Here is a 6,570-nt window from a genome sequence, read left to right on the forward strand (position 1 = left end):
AGAGAGAGAGAGAGAGAGAGAGAGAGAGAGAGAGGGAGGGGGGAGGCAAAAGAGAGGAAAGAAGGGAGGAAGAGAGGGTGAGAGCTTCCAACGCTCTCCCGTGCGAGCGAATCGGCGAGGCGAAACGGGAATATATACGTTACCCAAAGCATTACGGAGCAAGAAGTTCATTTCTCATTGAAATACCGTCATATTTCCAGCCTGCCCCGCGTAACGCGAGTGCGCGGCTCACCGAATCTACGATTCGATGCCATTCCGCTGTCGCTAAGGAGCAAACGTGAAAAATGAAACATTTTTAAAAAGACGGACCCGACAATCTCGATAGATCACGTTTCGAACGTTATTCCTATTCCCTTCTCCTCTCCGCCGATCAGCGCTTCGTCCCGATATATTCACCTCTTATAATTTCGCAAATTGTTGTTGTAGATGTATCGACATAGAGAATAACTTTTTAATTGGAAATTTGCGCTCACGAAAGATGCCGCGACGTACGTTACAGAGAGAAAAAATATCCAAAGATAAAGAATATATATTTATTTGGTGCTAGTAATGTATTTACCAGGGTTGGGTGATAATTAATCAATCAATTAACTAGTTAGCTGTGTATGACGAGTATACTCGTCATGAAGAAATGGCAATTTTTAGCGTTATGACGAATATACTCGTCATGCAACACAATTTAGGTATATTCTTTTAAAAGAGGGCAACACAGTTAATTGGTTAAAAGTTAAGTTAATTGGTTAAGTCAGAAAGTTGATAACTTTTAACTTAACTTTTTTGTTTTAAGTAAGATCATTTTAAATGAATCAGCTTTTAAGCTAAACTAGTTATTTAAAAAAAATGTATTAACTTTAACTGATTAACTTTCTTATATAAGTTAAAATAATTTACTAATATTAAAATCTTTGCGAGCTGCTTACACCGTAAAATGAGAAAAGTAAAAAAATACCTGTAGAAAATCTTTTTCATCTTTTTGAGTGCCAGTATTCTTTTCAATGTTCTTTTTCAGTGTTCTTTGAAATTCTGAGCATAAAACAGATAGTAAAAGACTATCTTTTTTATTATATTTTACATAAATTTAATCTATGATTAAAAAGTTAATTATATATAAAACATATATATGATTAGCATAGTCACTTTTAACTTAACTACATTAATATTTTATAAGCCATTAATTTTACATTTACAATTTAATTAAAAAAAATTAGTTAATCACACAATCTTAGTATTTACTTATATCAAGGGAAGGTTTTGTCTTAGATAATCGAAAAACTAGTAAATAGTTTCTTCGAATTTTTTCAAAGAAATTAATAGAGATATCAATATATAATTTTGACTATGTTATTGATAATTATCTTAAGAGAATATAAAGAAATTATTTAAAAAATTTGAAATTCTCTTCAAGTTTTTTGTACTGGATTCAATGTCACCGGCGTCTATAACTGGTAAGCAATATTATAGTTCGTGTAATAATCTGAAACAAATACAGCGAGAAAATTGAAAATCTGTATCTAATTTGCTAGAGGATAAACCTCTGTTATACACAGAATGTCGAAATTTCACAAAGTAACAGCATTTCGAAATTATAAGTCACTTTTTCTTTTTTCTTACTCAGTGTTCCAGAAAAATATCAATTTTGGAAATTTCTCAGGGGATTTAAGTTTCTTCAGCAAATTTAATATAGTTTTTATATATTTCTTGTTTGTCTCAAATTATCGTACGAACTTAAGAATATTGCTCACTAATTAGAGGCGTCTGGCAATATTGCGTGCAGTATAGGAAATTTGAAAAGAATTTCAATTTTTTAGAATAATCTTTTATACTTAAAACAATAATAAAAAGTAGAGTCAAAGTTTCATATATTGATATCTTTATTTATAATTTTGAAAAAAATTTTTAGAAACCTATTCTGTGACTATGTAAACTTCTCTTTAACGTACGTATACGGGCAGAGAAACATTTTGTACTTGTGTTGAAGTCAATTCGTGCTGAAGTTTCTGTATTAAATTTTTAATATACTGTCTGTTAAATTTAACATACTGCCGTTTTGATTCTTCTGCATTGAATTCATATTCATAATTTCTCAATGTGTTAAAATAACATAATTTACATTTAATTTGTAATATATACACTTTTAATGATATATTATACATGCAATTATTAATGATATATTTTACATGCAAAATGTACGTATAAATTGTGATGTTTGTTAACATATTTGCTTTGTGTTCAATTAACGTAGAAATTAGAATGGATAAATTGAGATATGTAAAATATATTAAATTTAATACGAATTTTTTTCTGCAGTGCATTTTTACACCAAGAAAAAATTTTATTTTTAAATGGGAAAATATACAAGGTCTTAAAATAGCTTTTCGTGCAAATAACCGTTTATTCTATTTAAAAACCGGAGAATTTAAACATTAATTAAATTTGTTATTAATATCTGGTGAATAAATATTCTTGATTTTTTAGATATTTTTCTGTCAGTATATCAATCTCTAAAGAGATCTCGGGCTTGTTTGAGTTACTTCTGTAAGAAACTTTTGGTAAACACATTTAAGAAAAACGCGTTTGCGGGTAATTAAAGAACAGAAAGTGTTTAAGGATTAAATGGTATTTCTTTTTTTTGCGATTCCGCGCAAAGCCGAGTTTCGCAAAGGCGGAAATCCGCGTGTCGGCCGTGCAGCGTCGTTCGTGTCGAGACGCAGCACGGCGTGATACATTTCCTCGAAATAAAATAATTAGGACGCTCTCTTACGTGTACCGATCGTAATTAAAATATCTAATTAAACGTCCCTCGTATCCTGCCGTCCAGGCGTGCAGGAAGCGATCGCGCGTCTACGAGTGGCGCATACAGGCATATTCTGCTGGCAATTGCAGTCGCCTATCTGTTGCCTGTCGTTCGTGGCGTAATGAAATGTTTAATTAAATCGCACAATAACGGCCGGCCGATGCGGCATCTCTGATATTAGCAAAGCAGCGTCGATGCGATTGTTTAACACGGTTTGCGCGAAAGTTTGACAGATATCTAGATGCGTTATCGTCGTCGCCCCATTAAATTTTCTCGGCGCCGCTCGTTTACGATATGAAGACCCACTTTCGCGGCCGGGCTCCGGCTCTCTTTTCAATTCTCGCTTCTCCATCTTGGCAGGGGAGGCGGGGAAGAGGAGCAGCGTTCAAAAGTACGTCTCGCGCGGTATCGGCTGAGTTCAAACTTAATTCAACTTCCGATTCTCTTGCTCAAAGTAAAATTATAGATACAGGCCCCGATACAGGCTGAGCTTTGTAATGTCGCGACTCCCGCGCGATACACGATAAGATACACCGCGATGAAGCAATTTGGCGAGTTCGTATCTGCGCCATTCGCCGATTGTCGAGGGAAAGAAGGGGGGAACAATCGTTCTCGCGCAATTCTGTCTGCAGTTGTGCACCATGATTATGGCTATGGTCCCGTTGCGTCGCGGAGGTGAGCTTTATTTCGCGACGGTTGAACGACCCTCGGCGAGTCATCTTTTCAATATTTGTGAAAGCAAAAAAAAAGGCGGAAAAACATGATTGTCGATATCGCGACTGCAACGTTCGTCGCTCGAGAGCGATCACGCGTGAAGGGAGAGCCATCGAAAAATCGTTCCTCGCCGTTCGTAGCGCTGTTTGTGCGCGTCACACGGTGAAAGCGTAGCTCGCGCTTGCTCTCGCACGCGGGAGGGCTCTTCCTCCTCCTCCTCTTCTTCTTCCTCCTTCTTTCCTCGATATCTCCCTCTGCTCCTGCACTATCCGTCTATTCGACCCGTTGTTCGCCTTTTCCGACGTCTCTCGACGCATAAATCGCAACAGAGCGACATCGACGCCAGTTCACCGTGTTGTGTTTCCGCGCGCGCGCGCGCGCGCGAGGCTTTGAGAACAATATTCACGAGTGCTGTTTCGCGCGTCGAAAGCAATAATTTCATCCGCCCGCGTGCAGCGGCCGAACGCACTTAAAAAGCGCGTAAACACGAGCGATGGAAACGAGCCGGAACGCTCGATGCACGCTAACATTTTGCACGCGTATTTTATCCCCCGTCGAGAGGCCCGCGCGTATCTCCGTTTTTGCGAGCTGTAATTAGAAGTATTTTCAAGCGCAATGGCTATCCTGCACTCCCCGCTTGAGTTTTTGACCCTATAATATGTTTAAATTGTTTTTATTGAACGCGAATCTAATTACTACTGCGTTACCGGATTTCGCGCTCGCGGCCGCGCGCGTATGTGTGTGCAATTTCAATAACATTTCAAGGGATGCCATATTCGAGAACTTTACTGATCAAATACCGACCTTTCTCTGCAAAGTTTATATCATATTGGCTGGCTCAGAACCATAATTATGTTTTTGAGCAATGAAAGTTCGTACAAAAATTAATTAGGGCTCGATATATGATGAAAAGAGATCAAAATTGACATCTCAAGCTGTTCGTTAGCGTAAATATTTGTCTGATACAAGAGTTCTGCTTGTACATGCCAAACTTGTGCTTGCTTCGCTCAAGAAAATTTCTGTTTTACAACTAAATTTAGAAGCTTAAGAACGTACGAAAAGTTTGCAAAAAGAGAAACAAAGAGAGATTTCTATATAAAAAAAAATATATATCTAAAAATAAAAGAGATATTTATTTGGTGAGTACTGGTAACATAATTATTTAATATAAATTTTTTTAATTAAATGTGGGATGAACAACTGCTTTTATGGAAGGCTAAGGTTTCAAAGAAATGTATATTTTTTATTTTAAAAATATTTTTCCTCAATATAAAATTATGTATTTTAATATAAGCAAGTATATTATTAGTACATCGAATATTTTTCATTTCTATGATATTTTTTTAATATATATAGTATATATAATGTATATAGTGTATAGGATCGATACATATATTCATTTATTCATTTATTCGCCTATTTATTTCGTATAAATTAGATAAAACTGAAAAAAATATATATACTTATATATACATATATATATAGATATATTGATGTATGTATACATGTATCTACATATACAGGTTGTTCCAGACTCTCCTTCGCAATTTTTATGAGAATGTAGAACGAATTAAGGTGAACATAAAAGTCCAATACAGTTTTGCGATATTTGCAATAAATCTCGAGATATTAATTTTAAAAATTGGTGGATGATCACGCGATATGGTAGATGAGCTATAGTGACGCCCTCTGCCGTTGTACACATATATATTAGGTCAAACTAAACAAAAAAATTCTCTAGCATTTTGCAAATAATCATGTAGATTTTAGGTATTAATTAAAGAAGATTTGTCCATTATCGCGCACAATCATGTGACAATTTTCTTTTATTAATAACTAAAAATCTACATGATTATTTACGAAAAAAGTTTTTTGTTCAATTTGACCTTATGTAAAAGCACATAACAGTTCACATCGTCACTATAGTTCATCTATCATATTGCGCATGATTATTCACTAATCTTTTTAAATTAGTATCTCGACTATTATTGCGAATATCGCAAAACGGTATGAGACTTTTATGTTCACCTCAATCTGTTCTACGTTTTCACAAAAATTGCGGAGGAAAGTCTGGGACATCTTGTATATATACATGATTATGTTTCCCGCTAAATAAATGATGAAACAAAGCAACACACATTTATATAATATAATTTATATGATATAAATATAATTTATATACAATAAAATCTACGTGTGTGCAAGAAATATGCAAAAAATAGCAAAGGATTATGTAAATGCTTACCTGAAGTTTTGATCGCCTCTACGTAATCGATATTTTTGGAGTCAGTCATCAACTTTGGCATCCCTTTAACACATTACGCGAAACCTACAATTTTACTAATCGCCTCTTTTTCGCACGAAATGGAAGACTAACGTCGCTACGTTTATGAGAGACTCGTGTTAAAGGTATTAAAGCGTAATACCGGGTCTGAGACATCTTAGCTAGATTAAAGCTGCAACATTGAATAAGACGGCGGATACGAGACTTTTTGCGACATAAAAACGACTTGTTTAAATTAATTATTTATATCGATTTTTACAGACGCGCTCATACGTGTATTGGTGAATAAAGAACACAGTCATGGATGTACGGACGTTGAGAAAAAATCTGCAGCTTAACGTCTCTCACGAAAAGGAGAGATTGGTGTTTTCACATGGCTAGATGCCTCGCCGTTTTCTTATCCGCGCTGCGCCAGCTATTCAAAGCAAGCTCGGGGAAACTCGGCACAGAGAGACGTCGGGTCGGTAAACGGAAAAAGATACACACACACATACATATATACGAGACAAAGATAAAGTAACCGAAAGATATCGCGCCGCGAATTTTCGCACGCACTCACTCGCGTCTAACTTGCGCCATAACTCCAGCCTAATTTTCCTTGCGTTTTTCGCGCGCTCGCGAGCGGGAAGGTTGGCGAAAAGAGAGAGAGAAAGAGAACGTTTATTTCATAAGAGAACTAGGACCAACTCTGCTCTGTCTACTTAGGGGCGAGGCTTGGGCTGACTCTCTCTCTCTCTCTCTCTCTCTCTCTCTCTCTCTCTCTCTCTCTCTCTGACGA

The 6,570-nt window shown here is 36.2% G+C and overlaps 1 protein-coding gene across 2 annotated transcripts in view; it reads left to right on the forward strand.

The window, feature by feature from the left end:
• LOC116849466 (protein Skeletor, isoforms B/C) overlaps positions 1-6,570 on the forward strand; it is a 163,425-nt gene that overhangs the window by 28,680 nt on the left and 128,175 nt on the right. The gene's annotated exons all lie outside the window — the stretch shown is intronic.

This window comes from Odontomachus brunneus, unplaced genomic scaffold, assembly GCF_010583005.1.
Source record: "Odontomachus brunneus isolate Ranch 3 - 2012 unplaced genomic scaffold, Obru_v1 Obru_scaffold_117, whole genome shotgun sequence".
NCBI lineage: Eukaryota > Metazoa > Arthropoda > Insecta > Hymenoptera > Formicidae > Odontomachus > Odontomachus brunneus.